The sequence below is a fragment of the Oryzias latipes genome, chromosome 13 (assembly GCF_053564925.1).
Source record: "Oryzias latipes strain Hd-rR chromosome 13, Olatipes_Hd-rR_3.1".
Classification (NCBI taxonomy): Eukaryota; Metazoa; Chordata; class Actinopteri; order Beloniformes; family Adrianichthyidae; genus Oryzias; species Oryzias latipes.
This window is the reverse complement of record NC_136249.1, coordinates 16,164,474-16,184,909: the sequence shown is the minus strand read 5'-3', so window position 1 is coordinate 16,184,909 and position 20,436 is coordinate 16,164,474. Positions and strand designations below refer to the sequence as shown.

Sequence of the window (20,436 nt, the reverse complement as noted above, 5' to 3'; positions counted from 1 at the left end):
TTCATCTAACAACAGCTAACAGCTTATAAAATACACACAAGAAAATATTTGTCCTACAGAAAATATTTATTTTATAGACATAGATGGAACACTCTTCTTGATAAATTATTCATATATACTGTAAACAAATGAAACATCATACAGATGTGTTCAGCACACATTTGATCCTCAGTAATTATTTCTGGTAATTTTCCATCTTCAAATTCTGGTGCTTTATCAGTTATCAAATATTTTCTGTGAAAATGATCATAAAATAAATGATTTTACTTACATTTTTTCTACTTACTCCCAAGTTATTTTTAAAAAACAAACATTGAAAAACATGTTTGGCCTTATTTTTTAAGTCCAAGTGTCAATCTTTTTCCACAAAAAGCTCTATGATCTGTTGGAAAACTCTTCCTTATTTTCCTTTAGTTTATATGAGTTTCTCCCTCTCGATGGAGAAAGACATCCTTAGTATGTTTCTACGGCAGCAGTGTAGCTACAAAGCAGCTATCAGCTCACGTCTGCCCCCTGCTGGTGAGGCATGCCTTACCTCAGGGGTCGGCAACCCATGGCTCCGGAGCCACATGTGGCTCTTTGATCCTTCTGTTGTGGCTCCCTGTGACTTTGGAAAATAATGAGTATTTTATAAAAATTCAATTTTATTTTAGTTTGTTCATTTTTCATGGCATTTCAAAGGCGCTGCTGGCTCCATACGAAGCGCGTGCGACGTAAAAAACAGCTTCCTTAATGAATGAGCTCGTATTTATCGGGCGAGAACCGCAGAGCTGATAGCAGGAGGAGACACGCAGGGCGACTTCAATAAACACTCCGGGTCCGGAGTGGTTTTCTGCGGGGAACTTGACGTGCCGCGGGGCAAAGAGCAACTCTCTGATGACAGAGAGCTTGCGCTCAGTGTTTTTAAACATGCATGTGCATTGATGTATGTTTCAGAGCAGGGGTGCTCATTACGTCGATCGCGATCGACGTTCGATCTTCACGGACATGAGGGTAGATCACGGGACAGAGAAGATTAAAAAAAAAAAAACTTCTCAAAAATCCACCAGCCAATCAAAATCCTTGATTGACATGCAGAACGGCCAATCGGACATCCTCTGACACATACGTCACTGCAGACGCGTGTTTAAATTCACTAAGCGCAAAATCTGTCATCACAAAGTCTTTTTCTGCCCCGCGGCGTATCATATCCCCGGTAGAAGACCAACAACCGGAATGTTTATTGAAGCCGCCCCGCGTGTCTCCTCCTGCTATCAGCTCTGCAGTTCTCGGCCGATAAATACGAGCTCATCAAGGAGGCTGCGAGGCACGCGCTTCGTACGGAGCCAGCAGCGCCAAATGCCTCATAATATGCCACGCTCCCCGCATTGCACGGTTTACAGCAGAGCATGAAATACGATGGTTGCTGCTTTCTGTCTTTGTAATAAAACGCTTCATCTGTTAATACAAAAGTATCTTTGTGTAAACTCACTGTGTAGTTTTTAATCATCAGTACAGAAACAATAATGTTCAAATAAACATGTAACTAATAAACATGACAATGGAAAGAAAGAAGTACTTTTTTTAAAAAATCTTTTCTGGACCGCGATCTACACTCATGTCCTTGAAGATCAACCAGTCGATCGCGATCGACGTAATGAGCACCTTTGATATAATATAAACATGCATAATATATAAAATGATGTCAAAACGGGTTGTGGCTGCGGGTGCTTTATTTTCATTAGGGGCCAAATGGCTCTTTGAGTAAAAAAGCTTGCCGACCCCTGCCTTACCTGAAGCCTTTTCTGCGGGTCTACAGCAGCATTTTGAGTGCACGTTTCTGTTAACATTGAGCCCTACCGTCAGAAAGGAGGCACAGCACTTCAGAGCCTCACCAGGAGTTTCCGCTCCATCTGTGATCGCGCAATACTCAACTTCGGCGATTTTAACCTCAGAAACTGTGGGGAACGTGTTTATTTGACTGAAAATGTATATTTAACACTGTCATTTTCAACATCTTAGCTGTTGGGAATGTCTCCACCCGGGCCAAACCTACAGTCTCCACCCGGGCCATATATGCCCATGTCAACATCAAACAGACACCTAACTCAACTCATTCATCACTGAAAAAACTTACACCTGCATCTTTGTTTGGTCTGATTCCACTCCAGCTCCAGAAACCAAATCAAAGACACAACTGGTATGGACTGATATTGAATTAAGAATCTGTTTTATGTTGAATGCTGGTTATTGGTTATAATTTGAATTTCATGAGCATTTTGATGTGTTTTTACATGTTAAGGTTTGAAATGTTAAATTGAAATTCTGATTTATGTCTTTTAAGGTTTTCAACCTGTCATGTTCATCTAATATCAGAGAGCTACCAGCCAAAAATAAATACAAAGGCAAATCAAAGTAGATGTGTGATTGAGTTGATTCCATGTCCTTTGGAAAACATGATCTATCGAGTCAGACAGGAGCTGGGGGAGACCAAAAGTAAGGTGGCACTCGACAAAAACAGATCGGTGAAAAGTAATATTTACTTAATTTAGCTTTTTCTATTTTATCAGCATTATGTTAAACTCTTATTTTGTTGTTGCTGATTTTCTTCATTCTTACAGTTATTCTGGACTGTGAAGCATTTTTGTCAAAATTGTTTTGGTTTTTCAGTGTTGTTGTATTGAATTCTAATGGATTTGGATTTATTGATGCGTATTGATCTCCACTGGTGGAGCTTGCTGTTGTCCTGTGAGCTGTTCTTGGTGGATAAACCAACATGACAAATAGGAACAGCTGAGCTTACTGAAAAAAATCCAAAGCAATTATTGGTGGAGCAGTGAATCTTTGCAGTCTAATAGTGCTCTCTATGTTTCTTTTCAGCTTTTAAACTAATTCAAGATTGATTGCTAATTATCGGTGAGGAGATCTCCAGAGACAGCCAACCTACCTCCCACCCCCCTTTGCCTTTATCACAACTTGAAAGCAACTAAAACTTTACAGCTGCAGGTCCTCAGAGCTCAATGGCCTCCTGGATGCTGAAAAATCATTGCACCTTTTTCCCTCAGCAGCACAAAGCTTGGATGCAGGAAAATGTCCTTAAAGATTAGAAGTGGGTAAAGTGGATCATACATTTCAAATCAACAAAATCTAATAAGCGTGTGGCATTGAAAATCTCCTCGTCTCCTGATCTCCTCATAGCTCAGTGATTGATGCTGGCGGTTTGGATGCGAGTCCCTTTACCAGCCTGCTAACAGAAGCATTAACAAAGGAGCATCATTGGTGACAGCGTGCCTATTTCTTCGAAGGGCGGATCAATTGAAGCACAGGTTTTATCTTGGATATCCATCCTCAAACTTGCACTCTGCTGCAAGATCTGCACTATAAAGGAGGAGCCAGTGTGGTGAAGCAGCCCAGAGCCAAGAAAACCCCAGGAGCTCATGCTGGAACAAATGCAGGTAAAACCTGGTATTTTCATTCATATTCTGAGGTTTATAAAGAGTCATTTGAGGATAAAAAAAATGAGCCATTTAAAGCCAACTGATGAAGACAAAGTAGCTGCCTATGATAATCAGAATAGAGTCAAAAAGATTATTAGAAAAATGGAAAAACTATGACTAGTAATTGATAAGCTAACAACACATATCCCACATAAGGTAAACCTCTGTATTTGAGGAGTTATACGCTTTGTTTGACATTTTTAGCGGAAAGTTCCTTTCGGTGTTTTTGATGACTGATTCTTGTTAAAGTAGATCTATAGTAGCTGGTTTTGACAGGTTATGTGTAAACAAAGACGATCCCTCTGAAATTGAGCGTTCTGGTGCATTTACTGGGCTTTCAGAAGTGGAAATATTTATAGCACTCATACAGTTTTCTTTGCTCTTGCTTCTGATGATGTTGGTTTTTGTCTTGAAGTTGATTCATGGCATCTGGACTTAAATTCTTCTTTCAATTAAATGTTTTAACTCTGACTCAAGTGGCATCAGACTTAAGGATGCCACTTAGGGTTATATGATTCAAACTCAAGACTTTCTCTTGATTAATGCCTGTTATATTCTGTTTGTTTTTGACAGACGCCTCATTTATTTCCAGCACTATCTCATCCATATTGGGTTGTTTTCTACAATGTCGTACATCAGGAGCAAATGAAGAATTCTAAACAGTGAGGAGGTTCAGTATTCTGCTCAACGGCACATTAGAACGTCCAGAATTCAAACCATGAAAGTAGTTCTGCAGACAGGAACCAGTGGGGCTGCTGTGACTGACATCAGTTGATGGTATCGCTACTCTGAGTCCTGTTTAAATGTGTCCCACACACCAACCATGCTGAACATCAAAGCTGCTTTAGTGATGCTGATGGACTATCATTCACTTCACCTCAGGAAGCTGCTACAGAAAATTAGAAACAGCTTAATTTAGAATATTGGTTTCTTCGTGAGTTTTTTTATTTTATTTATGTTATTGCAATAAAACCAAAATAAATGCAGAGAGCCCTTATAACACCCAGAAACACATCATTTTGCAAACAAATTAGTTCTAAAGAATATTACTTCACAAAAAAATTCGCAAAGAAATATCCCACGACTAACTCACTTTTGGATCAAGTATACTAATGGCTAGCATGTGTCTACACGCTTGTTAATTAAAACTAAAGGATTTGGACTAATTTTAGTCTAAAAAACTAAGCTTTTGCTCCAGTTTTTCCTACTACAAAAAATAGTCACTGACTTTTTTTCCACACAAAATTTTAAAGTAATGGGGTTTTTCAGCACCAAAAAAATGCTGTCTTGTCTTTTTTAAGTAAGCTCAGCTGTTCCTATTTGTCATGTTGGCTTATCCACCAAGAACAGCTCACAGGACAACAGCAAATGTTCCAAAAAAATGTTCTCCCATGAAATTATATTTACTTTTCTTTCACAAAACTTTATGATCTAAAACAATAAGCAGAAAGAAAAACTTAGATTACTCCATTTGTCTGCTATCAAGGTATCAGATTAACAGTCTGGACTACACTATCACAAAGATCCAAAGTGAGGCGCCAGAGCGCCATGCATGAGTTTCTTGCATTGTTCTGGGTTATTGGGTCTGGGGTATGCTGTCTGGAGAAAACACCTTGTTTGGTTCTGCTGTCCGGGCAAATTCTCCATAAAGGTCCACCCACAGTCTTCTGCAGCTGCAGAGAAAGTGGGCTCAGCAGACTTTAATACGTTTGTTTCCTTATTAGACACATTCTGTGAGGATTTTGCACTCTCGTTTGGATTTTTACTGACATTTTCGAAGTTCTTGTCATGTTCTGTTTCCAAGTTTTCCCTGTCAGCCACACCAGGCATAGGGTTGTTTATCATCCACAGCTGTTTTGTTTTGTGGTATTGATCCTCAGTGTATTTAAATGTCTAGTTTTCTGTTCTTCATCATCAGGTCATCTGCTTTGTCACCTTTGTGTTGCTCCCTAATTTATGTAAGGGTTAATGAACGACGAAGTTTGCATTATTACTTTTTAACGCACGCCGTGGAAACCTGAACCGTCCGAAGTGCGTTAAAAAGTAATAACTCACACTTTGAAGCCCATTAACCCGCTTATACCATGGTTACTTACAAAAGCAATACATATGAACCGGTTTTTAGTCCTTAATTCTTGTTTTTTTTTCCGATTTGGATCGTTTTTCTCACAAAAAGCGGACTATTTGTTACGTCGTCGCGCCGCACCACCGCTGCAGTTAAGATTCAGCGATATATATATGCTGATCTTTCTGATGGGTTGAATAAAGCATCAGTTCAGAGAGAAAGTTCACCTCTTACCGCTTGTTTTTGTCCAAATGATGAAGCTAAAGGTTATTTTAAAGTAGCCGTCGCAGTAATATGAAACATTTAAGCTAGGCGACTTCTTTTTTCACCGTGCGGTTATCACTGTGGTTTATCACTTTTTAATGTACACCCAGCAGCCAATCAGAATCGAGTATTCACCCGGACCATGGTATAAGTCATGTTTAAGTTTATTTATTAAATGTAAACACTTTTGCAACAAAGCCTGGTCTTCTGCATACCTCTGGTTCCTGACACATTATCCCTACCTGCCTACTACCTCTAAAATGCCTAAATACATTAAAAAAACTGAAAACACTGAAACATGTGTCTACCTGCATGCATGTTTGTATGTTTGTTTCTGAATGAGCGCCTAAACGCTTACTGCAGCCAGTTCTTAAGCTATGTACACTCAGGGCATTTGACGCGTGTTAAAAAATGAGCTAAACATACATTCTTGAATGGACTTTTAGCCCATGGTGTTCACACTGGACAAGGAATGAGGGACTTCTTCTTTTTCTTTTGTTAATGTTTACTAACGCATATCTGCCACCTACAGTCGGAAGAGGCTTGGTGCGAAACGTCAAAGAGGTGCAAATCTCAAAAATCTTGCTCCAGGCTTTTTATTTCACGACTGTTTCTCCTGGTACTGATGTTACCAGGAAGACACAGCAAACACCAAACCCCTGAGCTCCGTTTCAACAGGACCTTTTGCTCCTTTAACTGGTTTATTCTTGTGGATCAACTGCTATGTCACTTATTCTGCTTTGAACTTCTTGTAAAAAGCAGTGGGCTTTTTAATCAAAGCACTGCAAATACATTGGTTTGCGACCAGCTTCTCCAGTCAAAGAGCAGCCGTCAGAGGAGTCGACGTCTAAAAGCTCTGTCAGCCTCTGTTTTAAACAGACAAGCTGTGGGGTTGAATGTTTTGCACAACAGCCAAGTTGTAGTTAATGACCAGGCTTTGTTCATTGTTGGGTTGACCACAGACTATGGTCAGGGTCAGAGGTCCTCAGACACCCAGGGTCACAGCCAGTCTAATGTGTCAGTGCTGGTCTTAGACCAGAGTGGTGATGGGGTCTGCAGTGGCACGGCCAAGGCTAATTGATTTTTTATTTTATTGTATTTATTTTTAAAAGAAGGCTTTATTCAAGTAGAATTTCATCACAGACTGAGACGTTTCCTCTGGACGTCCAACACAAATAATTTTTAGTTCAGAGTTTCCTTAAAGCCCCACTCTGATGAAAATGGTGTTGTTAGTGTTCTTATGGAATTTTTCTGATGATGAAGGACATAAAAAGACAGTTAAGGTGAAAATTGCATTTCTGAGTATTTCTGTGTTCAAATCATTATGAATCAGATCAAAACTAATCAAATTTTTTTATTTGTGATGGAGAAAGTACAATTCGGATACATCTACTTTTAGACAGATCCATTTATGTCTTTGTTTTCCTCATCTGAGCTGACATCTGGCCCAAAACTGCGAAGCTGGATAGCTCTGATGTTGCTCGCCATTTTTGATGCACCACTAGGTTGGGAGTGTAAGGGGCTCTAAGCTAGTGGGAGAGTGTGTAAACGGAGAGCTTTCAGCAACGGGGAAGGGAAGGGAGTTGGGGAACTCCATGCCAAATGTCCCACTCACACTCAGAGAGAAGTTTCTAATGAACAACTATCGCTTTGCAGAAACTGTGTCCCAGAAAACGACACAGGTTTTCCCCTTTTTTCTAAAACAGCATAATCATAATTAAAAGACCACCGGGAACGCTTTGACAATAGATCAACCGATGATCGGAGCGGGACTTTAAGCTTACTAAATGTTTATTTTTTTATTATCATCAGATAATACACGTCACACTAAGACACATTCTTTTTTAACAGTCAGGATGACAATACAAACTAATCAGATCATGACGAACAGACTAAAAACGTTTTTTTATCCAACAGCAAGAAATGCAGTAAACAACCCAAAAAAATCACAGCCCTCTTCAGTTTCTTTATTTTACTTTAATCTCTTTTGTATGTATATATCTGTTTTAAACTGAAAGACTTTAAAATTTAATTTTACATGCTGTATTATGTCATTATAAACTCCTTACTTTATCTCATGAGCAGTTTTCTTCAGGATGAACTGTTGTTTAGATCCGAAGATGCCTTTTCAGTATTGGTATGACGATACTTAGTATAGGAGAAATCTGATGACACAGAATCAAGATGATCAGTCCTTTTGAATGTTTCTGTGCTTTTATTGATGCTGTGCTTTCGTGGTGATAAAAATATTCCTTTTAAAAGCCTTTCAACTTTTTCTTTTTTAATGTTTATCTTTGCGTTCTTGTCAAACATTTTCTTTTGCCTTAACATCTTTGAGAAATTGATCTCAAATAAAAGTCTTGGTCCAAAGCAGGTGTAGGATTCAGCGTTAATCTTAATTTCAGTCATACAATGCTTTAGTGAGACGCTTCTGACCTCACTATGAATTGCAAATAAATAAAAAGCATGACGAGTGTCTTCAGTTAAAGACATTTCATGTCGATCATAACTAGAAACCATTGCAGTCTCTGATAACAATGGTAATAATAGTAATACTAATAGTAGTTTGCTGTTCATAACAGGGATTTTAATGGTTTTCTCTTTGAGCTAGTGGTGTATTTTTCTGTTTGTTTAGATGTAAATGATATTTGGGTTTGAGCTAAATCCGCCGCAGCATTACTTTGGATGCTCCCCTTCTTCAGACTGGGCTGACCCCCCCTTTGTTTGTCTTTTGTGTGAAGCTTTTTAATTCTGATCTTGTTACTCATTTGCCCCCATGGCCCGTCCCGCCATCAACTGCCACCAGTTCGCCACAAGCTGCTCCAGCTACTGCAGCTGTGGGGCAGGCCACTCCTCTTCAAACTGACCTGCTGTTTCCCATGATCCCTGACCTCACGAGGTCAGCCGTCTGGACCTCCTCCACCTGGCTCTTATCTCCACCCTTCACATGTTTGAGATGGATTACTCTCTGTACCAACAGAGCATCGTTCTGAGGAGCTCCGCTCTTTTTGTTTTGCGTCCTCTGGTGTCTCTCTGACGGTCTCGTCTTCGACTCCTTCATTCTGCCGCCCACTTCTGACAGACAGTGTCCTGATATTTTACCAGGGAGACTGTGGATCAGCTGGAGAAAAGGAGAACAACAGTGTGCTGCTGGAAGACAACAGTATTGACTTTACCTCAGTTGCTCCTAAAGGACAGTTCTTTTTGCTCCTGAAGTTGACAGGCTTTGATTCAGCTCCTGGTTTCAGGGTCTGGGAGAAAGGAGGTGGGGAGACCAGCGAGGGAGGAGGGGAAGGCATGGACAAGAGAGGAAGTGAGTGTGCATTTCAGAGCGGGCCTTTCAATGGTGGGCATGTCCAGGAGAGCTTTCCCTTAGCCTCTAAATTTGACTAGAATTGAGAAGAGGTCACCCGTTTTTAACTGCTGCTCATCCTGCCTTTACTCACGATGGAGCGCAACGGTTTCCTGTCACGGAAAAAAGGAAATAGGCAGGATCCTCTTCAGTTTAAAAAGAAAAGGTAGAAGAGAGAAGAAGACAGTAAAGGAAAGGCAGGAGGACTCCTTCACACCCTCCTCCATCCATGCCTTTTACCTCCGACAGAACAGTGAAGCACCTTCGAAAGGCTGTCAACGCGAGATGGAAACAATTTCAGCACCAAAAGGAGAAGCAGAGCGGCTTTTCTGGAGCTGTCCAGGTCAGTCACGGTCAGACCCCGTCTTTTGTCTGTGATTGTCATTAAGGGATGGTTTATCCTGCTTCTGCATGTGGTTCCTTCAGTTTCAATAGTGTCTTGTGTCCTGGCATGAATCTGCATGATCACAGTCTCCGACCAGCTGGAGAAACTGCTGCTGCTCGCTCAGCATTGTGTTTGGGGTCTGTTTGAATTTGTGTCTGCATGTGCAGAGGAGCACTGCTGCACGCAGACACGTGGTCGGAATCCAGCAGGAATCCCAGATGAACTCCTGGCTGAGGAATTGTTCCCAGGCGGGTGATTGTTTCTGAATATTATTAATCACATCAGTTTTTTTTTTTTCTGTGAGCTGCTGCAAAAGGACCTGCATTATAACTGCTTTGTTGGGTTTTGTCGGATTTTAGCGGACCTGCTTCACGATCAGCAGCCTGCTGACTGAGGGCTGATGCTCTCAGAGATGACAGCGACTTAAGATATGAAAAAACCCAGAGTGAACATACATAATTTTGCTTATTTCAAGAAAAGTTTTCACTTCTTAAGAATTTTCGACTTATTTCTAGAGGGCCTGTTCTTGCAGAGCAGTTTGTACTCTCACAAAAGAAATCTTTAAAACATATTGCATTCTTATTCTCAATGGATCTGTTTAAAATTCCTCCTGTGTTGCTTTCTGTAGCAATGCCTTTCATTAATGGGTCGGTTTTTACCCACATCTTAACCCTTTAACATCAGAGATGTTGCCAACCATAAATACCACACGCTCTTGACATACCATAACTCTTTGATCCTTTACGTGATCAACTTGGATCGGCCGATTCTGACGTGGAGAGAAACGGCTTTTCGTGTCAGCTTTTGCACACACACATACATAACCAATGCAAGACATTAATTATTGGTACTTTTTGTTTATTTCTACCAATTGAAATAAGACTAGACTTACACAATTCAAGATTGAGTTCTCTAAATTATATGTAAACTCTGAGTGAAAGCAAACTTGTTTTGTTGAGATTTTGCTTAGAATAAGATGTTTGCAAGATCAAATGACTCAACATTTTCAAGATTTATTGTCTTAAAAAAGGAAATTTCATAAAACTGAAAATGTACTAATAAGTTAGTTTTGTAATATATTATGTGTAATAAGATATTGATTAGGCACACATCTGACATTTTGTTTTTTTTACATTTTTTACAGTGTAGTAATAATTTGAGCAATTAGTATCAATCAATTACATCATAGGACACTTGAAACTTTGAATTCAAAGCAAAATTGCTGTTTAAAATGTGTGCTAACATTAAATGTTAGTATTGCATAGTCCAGTTAATTTGTTAAAATGAACAGATGGTTATTCAGTCTGTAGTTGTGGTTGTAATTTAACATCCCAGAGATGTCACATGACCACACAGAAACATTCAAGCACCTGAAGGATGATCCGTTTGTTGTGGATTCTATTTCTCGTAAAGTCTTTTCTTAGCATCTCCAGGAAAACCTTTTCTAGTTCTATCTTATTTCAGATGTTCTTTAAATCAATAAGTGGCGCGTTGCTGTGAGCAGAGCCATCAGAGGCATCAGCACGTCATTTTTCAGGAGCAGCTTTCAAACAGCAGAAGCTGCCTAACCCCTAGAAGTTCATGTGGTCTCTCAGCGGGATGATTCCCCTCCTTCAGGGAAATTGGGTTCCCATGCTCTCCCGCTGGGTGATGGACCGTCTGCGGCTCCGTGATTCATCACACAACAGGCAGCCGGGTCTTCAGAAAGCCCTGTGAACTTCTTACCTCTCCCGGAGTGCCTGAATGTCAGGCTCACTTTTCTTTTCCCTTCCAAGGTCCAGAGGTGTAAAGTACTTGAGTAATTTTACTTGATTACTGTACTTAAGTATTATTTTTGGGGATTTTTACTTTACTTGAGTACAATTAAAAATCAATACTTTTACTTTTACTTAATTACATTTTTTTAGAAAAAAAAGTACTTTTTACTCCTTACAATTTTATTTACAGTCAAAAAGTACTTATTTTTTGGAGATCACTTCATTCTATTTTCCCTTGCTATTACCAAACCAATTGAATTGCGCTGATGCCCAGTTTAATTTAAATGTTATTTATTCTGCCTATGAAAATCGTTTTCACATTATATGAAATTGGTCAGACATGTTCATTGGTCCTTTGGAAGTGACGTCATGTCACATCTATTACCACAATGCACAGCACCTTGACCTGGAAATTAGGGAAATTATAACAGTCAATCAGTGGAAGAAAATGGAGGAAGTATGTGATTCATCAGCAGCTGCGAGCAGCACAGTCCAAAATCAGCCACAGGATCAAGAGCACCCGTGGCCGTATCTTCGCGAATTCTTTTCTTTAAGTGGTGTAAATAAAGATTCATTCAAGATGAAATGTGTCCTCTGTCTCCCGCTTAATAAAGAAATATCGGCCTTCAAAAGTTCGCCATCAAACCTAAGGAAGCATATTGAGGTAAGTACATTAAGTATTTTGTTTTACTGATAGTTTTTTTTTTTTTTTTTTTTTTTTTTTTTTTTTTGGGTGTGCATGTTTTGACGTTGATGGCGCGCCTTTTATATGTGTAGTAGGCCTATTTTCACTAATGCATGCGATTGACAATATAAGGCTCACGTAATAAAATGCTAAAATGCATTTGTAATTGGTAACGTTAGGTCCACGGGAAATTTGGCGCCTATTGCAGCTTTGAATAATCATTATCATTCCGTGCTCTCATTGTGTTTGAATTCATGCAAAACACAAGAAAACCAAGCGAGAAATTTTTTTCCAAACATGTTGTATTGTCAAAACGGTAACACTTTACAATGAGGTTGATTAGTTCATGTATTAACTAACATTAAATAACCATGAGCAATACATTTGTTACTGTATCTGTTAATCTTTGTTAACGTTAGTTAATAGAAATACAGATGTTCATTGTTTGTTCATGTTAGTTCACAGTGCATTAACTAATGTTAACAAGATATAAAGTATTAGTAAATGTTGAAATTAACATGTATACGTGCAGTTCATTATTAGTTCATGTTAACTAATGTAGTTAACTAACGAACCTTATTGTAAAAGTGTTACCATCAAAACTAATGTAATGAAATCAATTCACCCTGTCATGTCAGCCTTACAGTCCTGTGTTTTTGTCAATATAATCAGAAATAAAATTAATGTTTGATTGTCACTAAATGCTACTGTATTTCTAAAATCAACAAGTATTTAACATTATAAAGTGTGCAATTGGCTGCAAATGTCAGTTTTATTAAAGGGTTAGTTCACCCAAAAATGAAAATAATGTCATTAATGACTCGCCCTCATGTCGTTCCAAGCCCGTAAGACCTCCGTTCATCTTCAGAACACAGTTTAAGATATTTTAGATTTAGTCCGAGAGCTTTCTGTGCCTCCATTGAGAATGTATGTACGGTATACTGTCCATGTCCAGAAAGGTAATAAACACATCAAAGTAGTCCATGTGACATCAGTGGGTTAGTTAGAATTTTTTGAAGCATCGAATACATTTTGGTCCAAAAATAACAAAACCTACGACTTTATTCGGCATTGTATTCTCTTCCGGGTCTGTTGTCAATCCGCGTTCACGACTTCGCAGTGACGCTACAATGCTGAATAAAGTCGTAGGTTTTGTTATTTTTGGACCAAAATGTATTTTCGATGCTTCAAATAATTCTACCTAACCCACTGATGTCACATGGACTACTTTGATGTTTTTATTACCTTTCTGGACATGGACAGTATACCGTACATACATTTTCAGTGGAGGGACAGAAAGCTCTCGGACTAAATCTAAAATATCTTAAACTGTGTTCCGAAGATGAACGGAGGTGTTACGGGCTTGGAACGACATGAGGGTGAGTCATTAATGACATCTTTTCATTTTTGGGTGAACTAACCCTTTAATGCTGTAATCAGAGAGTGTATGTGTAATTGTTACATTTATTGCATACAATATAAATATTTATTTGTTGTTTTTACAGAGAATGCACCCAAATTACCTCAAAAACTACTCTAAATTGACAGCACAGAAGAGAAAGATCGGGACCTCCACCCATGCTTCCAGCAGTAAGCAACTGAAAGTTGACTCAGTTTTCCCAGTCAAACATGTGTCTCCAGTCACTGTGAACAAAGCTATATTAAGGTACATCATTCAAGGACTTCATCCTTTCAGCACTGTTGATCTGCCATCATTTAAAGAGCTGATTAGTACACTGCAGCCTGGCATTTCTGTCATTACAAGGCCTACTTTACGCTCCAAGATAGCTGAAGCTGCTCTGATCATGAAACAGAAAGTGACTGCTGCCATGAGTGAAGTTGAATGGATTGCAACCACAACGGATTGTTGGACTGCACGTAGAAAGTCATTCATTGGTGTAACTGCTCACTGGATCAACCCTGGAAGTCTTGAAAGACATTCCGCTGCACTTGCCTGCAAAAGATTAATGGGCTCTCATACTTTTGAGGTACTGGCCAGTGCCATGAATGATATCCACTCAGAGTATGAAATACGTGACAAGGTTGTTTGCACAACCACAGACAGTGGTTCCAACTTTATGAAGGCTTTCAGAGTTTTTGGTGTGGAAAACAATGATATCGAGACTGAGGCAAGAAGGTGTGAAAGTGATGACACTGATTCTGAAGGCTGTGGTGAGGGAAGTGATGGTGTGGAATTCCAAGATGCCTCACGAGTCCTGGACCAAGACGATGGCTTCGAATTCCAGCTACCAAAACATCAAAAGTGTGCCTGTCACTTACTTAACCTAGTCTCAAGCGTTGATGCCCAAAAAGCTCTCTCAAATGAACACTACAAGAAACTCTACAGATCTGTCTTTGGCAAATGCCAAGCTTTATGGAATAAAAGCAGCCGATCGGCTCTAGCAGCTGAAGCTGTTGAATCAGAAAGCCGGCTTCAGCTTTTAAGGCCAAACCAAACGCGGTGGAATTCAACTTTTATGGCTGTTGACAGAATTCTTCAAATTTGCAAAGAAGCAGGAGAAGGCGCACTTCGGAATATATGCACCTCTCTTGAGGTTCCAATGTAAGTGTTTTTCCCCTCTATCGATGTAAACAAATGTGGGTTGTTTTTGTTTAATACTCTTTGATTATGCTGATTTCTCCTGTAGGTTTAATCCAGCAGAAATGCTGTTCTTGACAGAGTGGGCCAACACAATGCGTCCAGTTGCAAAAGTACTCGACATCTTGCAAGCGGAAACGAATACACAGCTGGGGTGGCTGCTGCCTAGTGTCCATCAGTTAAGCTTGAAACTTCAGCGACTCCACCATTCTCTCAGGTACTGTGACCCACTTGTGGATGCCCTACAACAAGGAATCCAAACACGATTCAAGCATATGTTTGAAGATCCTGAGATCATAGCAGCTGCCATCCTTCTCCCTAAATTTCGGACCTCTTGGACAAATGATGAAACCATCATAAAACGAGGTAAATGAATGCAAGCAACATACACTTGACGAATTCTAATCTGGGCAACCTTTGAGCCATACCAAAATTATTCTTTTATTTATTTATTTTTGCACTTTTTAGGAATGTTATATCCCATCTTTGGCTGTGATCTCAATATGAATATTGATGTAAAGTATTCTTGCAGCAGGTTGTAGTTATCCCTCAGTGTTTCTTGAAACCAAACTCATATGTATCATATGTGGTTTGGAAATGCAGTTAGATTTTATGCTAAAATAAGGGATTTGCATGATTTTAGATGTAGATGACTGCACGTAAATGTAGTTAATGACAAAATCCATAAAATTTGTTCCCAGTCAGAAGCCCCTCAACCAAACTTTTCTTTGTGTCTGCTCACTGTGCTTGTAGGCATGGACTACATCAGAGTGCATCTGGAGCCTTTGGACCACAAGAAGGAATTGGCCAACAGTTCATCTGATGATGAAGATTTTTTCGCTTCTTTGAAACCGACAACACATGAAGCCAGCAAAGAGTTGGATGGATATCTGGCCTGTGTTTCAGACACCAGGGAGTCTCTGCTCACGTTTCCTGCTATTTGCAGCCTCTCTATCAAGACTAATACACCTCTTCCCGCATCGGCTGCCTGTGAGAGGCTTTTCAGCACTGCAGGATTGCTTTTCAGCCCCAAAAGAGCTAGGCTTGACACTAACAATTTTGAGAATCAGCTTCTACTGAAGTTAAATCTGAGGTTTTACAACTTTGAGTAGCGTGTACTGGCATTAGATTGTCTGTCTTATAGTTTGATAATTAAATACAAACAGTTCTAAAGCAGGATAAAACCTTGTATGCATTTCATTTAATGTTTTTTGAGATTAAAAGCTTAAACAAGAATCTCTAGTTTTCTTTCTTGCTTTTACTTTTACTTCCTTAATACTCAAGTACAATTTTAATGGAGTACTTTTTTACTTTTACTCAAGTAAGATTCTAGCCAGATACTTTTACTTTTAATTGAGTAAAATTTTCCCTAAGTACTTGTACTTTCACTTGAGTAAAATTTTTGAGTACTTTTTACACCTCTGCCAAGGTCTGAAGATGTCCTGAAGCAATCATGCTGGCGGCACATTCTGAATAGATCCACGGCATTTGGTGACACCACTTCTCATGACCTTCTGTCTTTTCTGTACCCCTCCTCTGAGGTTTGATGGTACATCCTCATGACTTATGCCTCAAGGTGGAACAACTGAATTTCCATGGTACTTCATTTACAGTGGGTGAGCTGTTCTCCTGTGGTCTGCTCTTCCATGGGATCCAGCCTGGTCACTGTGGCATCCATTAAAAACTGAGAACCTGAAAGGGTTTTTTTATTCTTCTATATTCTCTTTTCTTTCTGTTTATCTTTTGAGACGTTTTGGGGGGGGAATGAAACCAAGCAACCTTACAGTTAGAAGAAGAAGGAGGAGATATCCATTTGTTTCCTCTGAGAGAAGAAAATAATCAATGTGAAATGAATCATTTTTTCAATAAAAGAAGGTGATGGAGATGTCTGGGGAAGAGGCGGCAGAAGCAGTTCTCGTTAAGGAGTCAGAGTACCAGCGGCACTTTAAATTTCCACCTTTATTTCAGGGGTATCTGTGGAAGTGGGGAAGAGGACTGTCGACAGTAAAAGGATGGGTGCCTTCAGCATGAGGGTCATTTACATGGTATCAAATAATTATTTTAAAAACTGAAGGCAATCTATTCTAAATAAACAGTAATTTTCATAGCACTTGATATACATTGGTCTGTGTGTATACTGGGTTCTGATTGGCTGCAGGGTGTCCATTAAAAAGCGATGGACACATAAAAAATAAGATCTGGTCTCATGGCCTGAATGTTCTAAATCATTGCACTGGCCTAAACAGTAGTTGGTCACCAGAGCAACAGAAACTTGAAACATAGGTGGACACACGTTATTCCACAGTTTATCACTACAGGAAGACAGTAGAAAAGATCTCTGTCCTTCAAATGACTCCATGATGGACATGCAGGTATCTCTATCAAATTTTGCCATCAACATGTTGACTTTAAATGCAAATAGTTTGATGTCTGCTTATTTGTCTTGTTTACCTGACGGCTGTATATAGAGTGAATATGGGTTTATAAGCAATTTTAGAATTAATGAATGAATTGTTTGTCGAGTCACATTTAATGATCAGAGAGTTGAACTGGTTTCAGACGTTGCTCTTCCCCTGTTGCCGGTTTGGTATTATCCTTTTCTCAGGCCAGTATCTGTTTAAGTCACTTTCTTCCCTTTTAGGAATATTACATAAATACCTCGCAGCTGTATTTAAGTCTTTTTATTATTTTTTTTTGTGGAGAATTTGTTCTCTGTGGATCCTGAGAACTGAAAATCACATCTAGAAGAAGTATAGAAGTATTACTCAACCCAGAGAGCCTTTTCCAGGCTGATGCTACACCTGTTCTTTAGAAAGTATTGTCTGTAACTGATGCTACTGCTTCTATACGGCTGTAAATGTATGGCTCATTTGAAGATTTAATGTGAGGAGAAACACGAAGAAAGTAAAGAAAAACTTGAGCTATATCACATTGAGCGCCTGGAGTTTTTCAATGTTTTCATTGGTTAGATGTGGAATGTTACAGGTGAGACAGTTTTCTTCCTAATTTTTAAAGCTTTCATGTATTATTCAGACATATCCTCAGGGTTCATTCATGTTTCACTCTGAAATTCACTCTACAGTTTCTCTCAGAGCAACAGAATGATGTGCAGTTTGAACTCACTCAGCTCCAAAGCTTCGGCTACCTCTGTGCCCTCTGGCCCATTCATATGCTAATTCGGGTCAAGAGATGAGGGGGTTCTCACATGGAGCTTCAAACCTGATCATTTCAGCAGCTGCAGCTCAAATCACTCAGCAAGGCCAGAGGGGAAATGGAATTCCCCAGTGAGTCTGGCCCTGGACAGGGCTGCATTTGGCCTGGCTGGAGGGGTGGGGGGGGTGGGAGTGGTTAGACTGCTGTCTAAGTCACAGTTTGGGGTCTGACCGGATGTTTGAAGGTGTTCGATAAATAAACAGTTACGACTGAATAGAAATGGAAGCTAAGGGGCCTTTAGATCAAGATCTTGGAACAAATGGGTCAGAATCCAAAAAGATTTTTACACCTTCATCCCCATAAGTGTTAAAGTGCCATTGGGCAAGACACTGAACCCATATTGCTTCTGGTGGCCTGGCGAGAGCTGTGGGTGGCAGCTCTACAATCTTTGATGAGTAAAATTTGGTGAATCCCAATTCTTCACCTTCCCCTATGGCTTCTCTTTACCACTACATTTAGTCCTCCAAGGAGAGAGTTATGGAAAAATAGTGTCCTCAAAATCGTATAAAAGTATAAACAGAGAGCTCTCAGCAATAGGGAGAACAAGTACTTGGGGTTGCTCTGCGCCAACAGTACTGCCAACAACATTTTTGATTAACAACTGCTGCTCTCAGAAACTGTCATAGAAGTCTAAACAGGTTTTTTGATTTTGGTTAGAAATTGTATATTCATAGTCAAAAGACCACTGGGAACACTTTGAAAATAGATTAAAAGATGATTGGAATGGGACGTTAGAGGTGTGAAACTCAGGTGATTGCAGCAAACCTTTAGCAGGTCGGCCTGTATCTGAGCTGACAGCTTTTGCAGGAGGGACTGGAGACAGGGTTCAGGCAGTGGCGATGGTCGTCATTGTCAGGTGTAAAGACCACGGAAGGGAAAACTTCCAGCTTGAAACACTGACTGCAGATTTTGTGCATGAAGTGGTGAAATTCCTAATAGGCAAGATGTTCTGGGTGACCCAGAGTCAGGCTAACACAACAAATGCTGGTTAAAGATGGGGTTTTTAAATCTTTCATACACGACTGAACCTGCTATTTGTTGAATGATTAAATCATTAATTGTTATGTTTTGTTCCTTTAAAATTTAATAATCTGATCCTCCAAACAACAGTCAATATGGTTAAAAGAAGAGATGTGCTTCAAACTTAAATACATCAACTATTTATGAACCTTCCTCTGGATTTTTTATTGGACTTCTCACACAGTTTTCCAGTATTTTGAATTATCACATAAAAATAAAAAAGACACTGAAGCACACTCTGAGGAGGAAATGAGACAAAGTTCAGTACAGAAGGGATTTGAGTCTCAAGTTAGCCTGTTTGCTAATGATTTGGCTTTGTGCTCAGCCTGGAGAACTCGTCAAATAATGTGATTTCATTTGAATAAAGAATGGGTGTTTCCTCTCAATGTGAATTAAAGGAAATGTCTGTTTAATAATACAAGTTCATTGGGTTCATTGTGTCATTTTTATCCAAATTTTCCTTTGCTGCCATGATTATTTATCTTAGCGCCTTCTAGAATGTACTCTGTGTCCTCCCGGCCTGTTCCATACTCACACGCTTGTTTCCAGTTTCCTTTCTGGGCAGACTTTTTAAAAAATGCAGACTGTGGTGCAGAGTTTATGCCACAGCAGAAGGTCCTATGACAGCATAAGAGTTATACCCCTGAGAAAAAAAAGGTGGATTCCTTTTATCAGCTGTGTATTTTGTCTCTGCCCCCCCAAAAAAATGTAAAAAAGGGAACTAATGATGATGCAACATGCTTGATAAAGTGTATCATGATTCTTAAGGCTAACGGAAGTTACACCCTCTCATTACGTACAGTCTAGTCGTTATATGGTGCAATACTGGTCTCTTACCTACCGAGAGCAAATGTAGAACACACAGTGTGCTCGTAATACTAAAGTGCCCGTCGACACCCCTAGGATGTTCACACAAACTACTCTGTTTGTCTAATCAGTCAGCAAGGATTTGGGGGATTGAAAGAAAATGAAAAATGAAAAATCTGTACGACACGCCTGCGTCTCACCTATTGTACACTTAATTACCCCTAAATGTCTAAGTTTTCCCTACAACATGTTGCCTGCAGCGTGGCGTAGTGTGCCAGAACATTTTTGTTCTACGGGTTAAATGTGTGGTTTTAGGCCTTGATGTTTTGCACTGGTCTCCTGTGTGCCCTGTACAGGTTTAACCATTTGTCACCTGCAAACAGCAGGTATCCACCTGTGAGGGTTTGGGACTGAAGCTGCATTTACATCAAACGCAATGCATGCAACAGAGTTGTCCAGTTACAATGTCAATAAAGTCAACATACAGACACAGTCAAAGCTCCTGCAGCACGATTTGAGCGTTGCAGTGAGTCCAGAGTTAAAAAATCTGAACTTTAGCAAGGACAACACGTCGCTTCAATCAATCAGAGACTCAGCTTTAGACACACGACCAACTCTAAGCTCATTTGGCAATGGCACCATCCACATGGGTCTGGGGTGTCAAGCTTATGAACACATTTTTGGACAAGCATCAAGCAGAGACTTCGCCGGACGTTCAATTACGGGCGGCTGACGCAAATTTGACCCCAGTTTGTTGTGAACGCAGCATTAAGCTACATTCACACCGTGTTGCGTGTTCGAGAATGCGCTTCA

General features: G+C 39.7%; 2 long non-coding RNA genes across 3 annotated transcripts in view; both read left to right on the top strand.

The window, feature by feature from the left end:
• The first annotated feature begins 2,104 nt into the window (after positions 1 to 2,104).
• LOC144981451 (uncharacterized) overlaps positions 2,105 to 20,436 on the top strand; it is a 37,229-nt gene continuing 18,897 nt past the window's right edge. Inside the window, exons 1-4 of the long non-coding RNA XR_013647100.1 lie at positions 2,105 to 2,179; positions 2,860 to 3,088; positions 3,178 to 3,434; positions 4,050 to 9,500. This is a non-coding gene — a long non-coding RNA (uncharacterized LOC144981451). The remainder of the gene's footprint in view (positions 2,180 to 2,859; positions 3,089 to 3,177; positions 3,435 to 4,049; positions 9,501 to 20,436) is intronic.
• On the top strand, positions 11,305 to 15,819 carry LOC111948414 (uncharacterized). Of its 2 annotated transcripts, XR_013647098.1 has the most exons (4): positions 11,305 to 11,963; positions 13,490 to 14,547; positions 14,633 to 14,949; positions 15,337 to 15,819. It is a non-coding gene; the product is annotated as an uncharacterized LOC111948414 (long non-coding RNA). The 2 variants fall into 2 exon arrangements; XR_013647097.1 differs by having other exon boundaries at positions 11,306 to 14,547.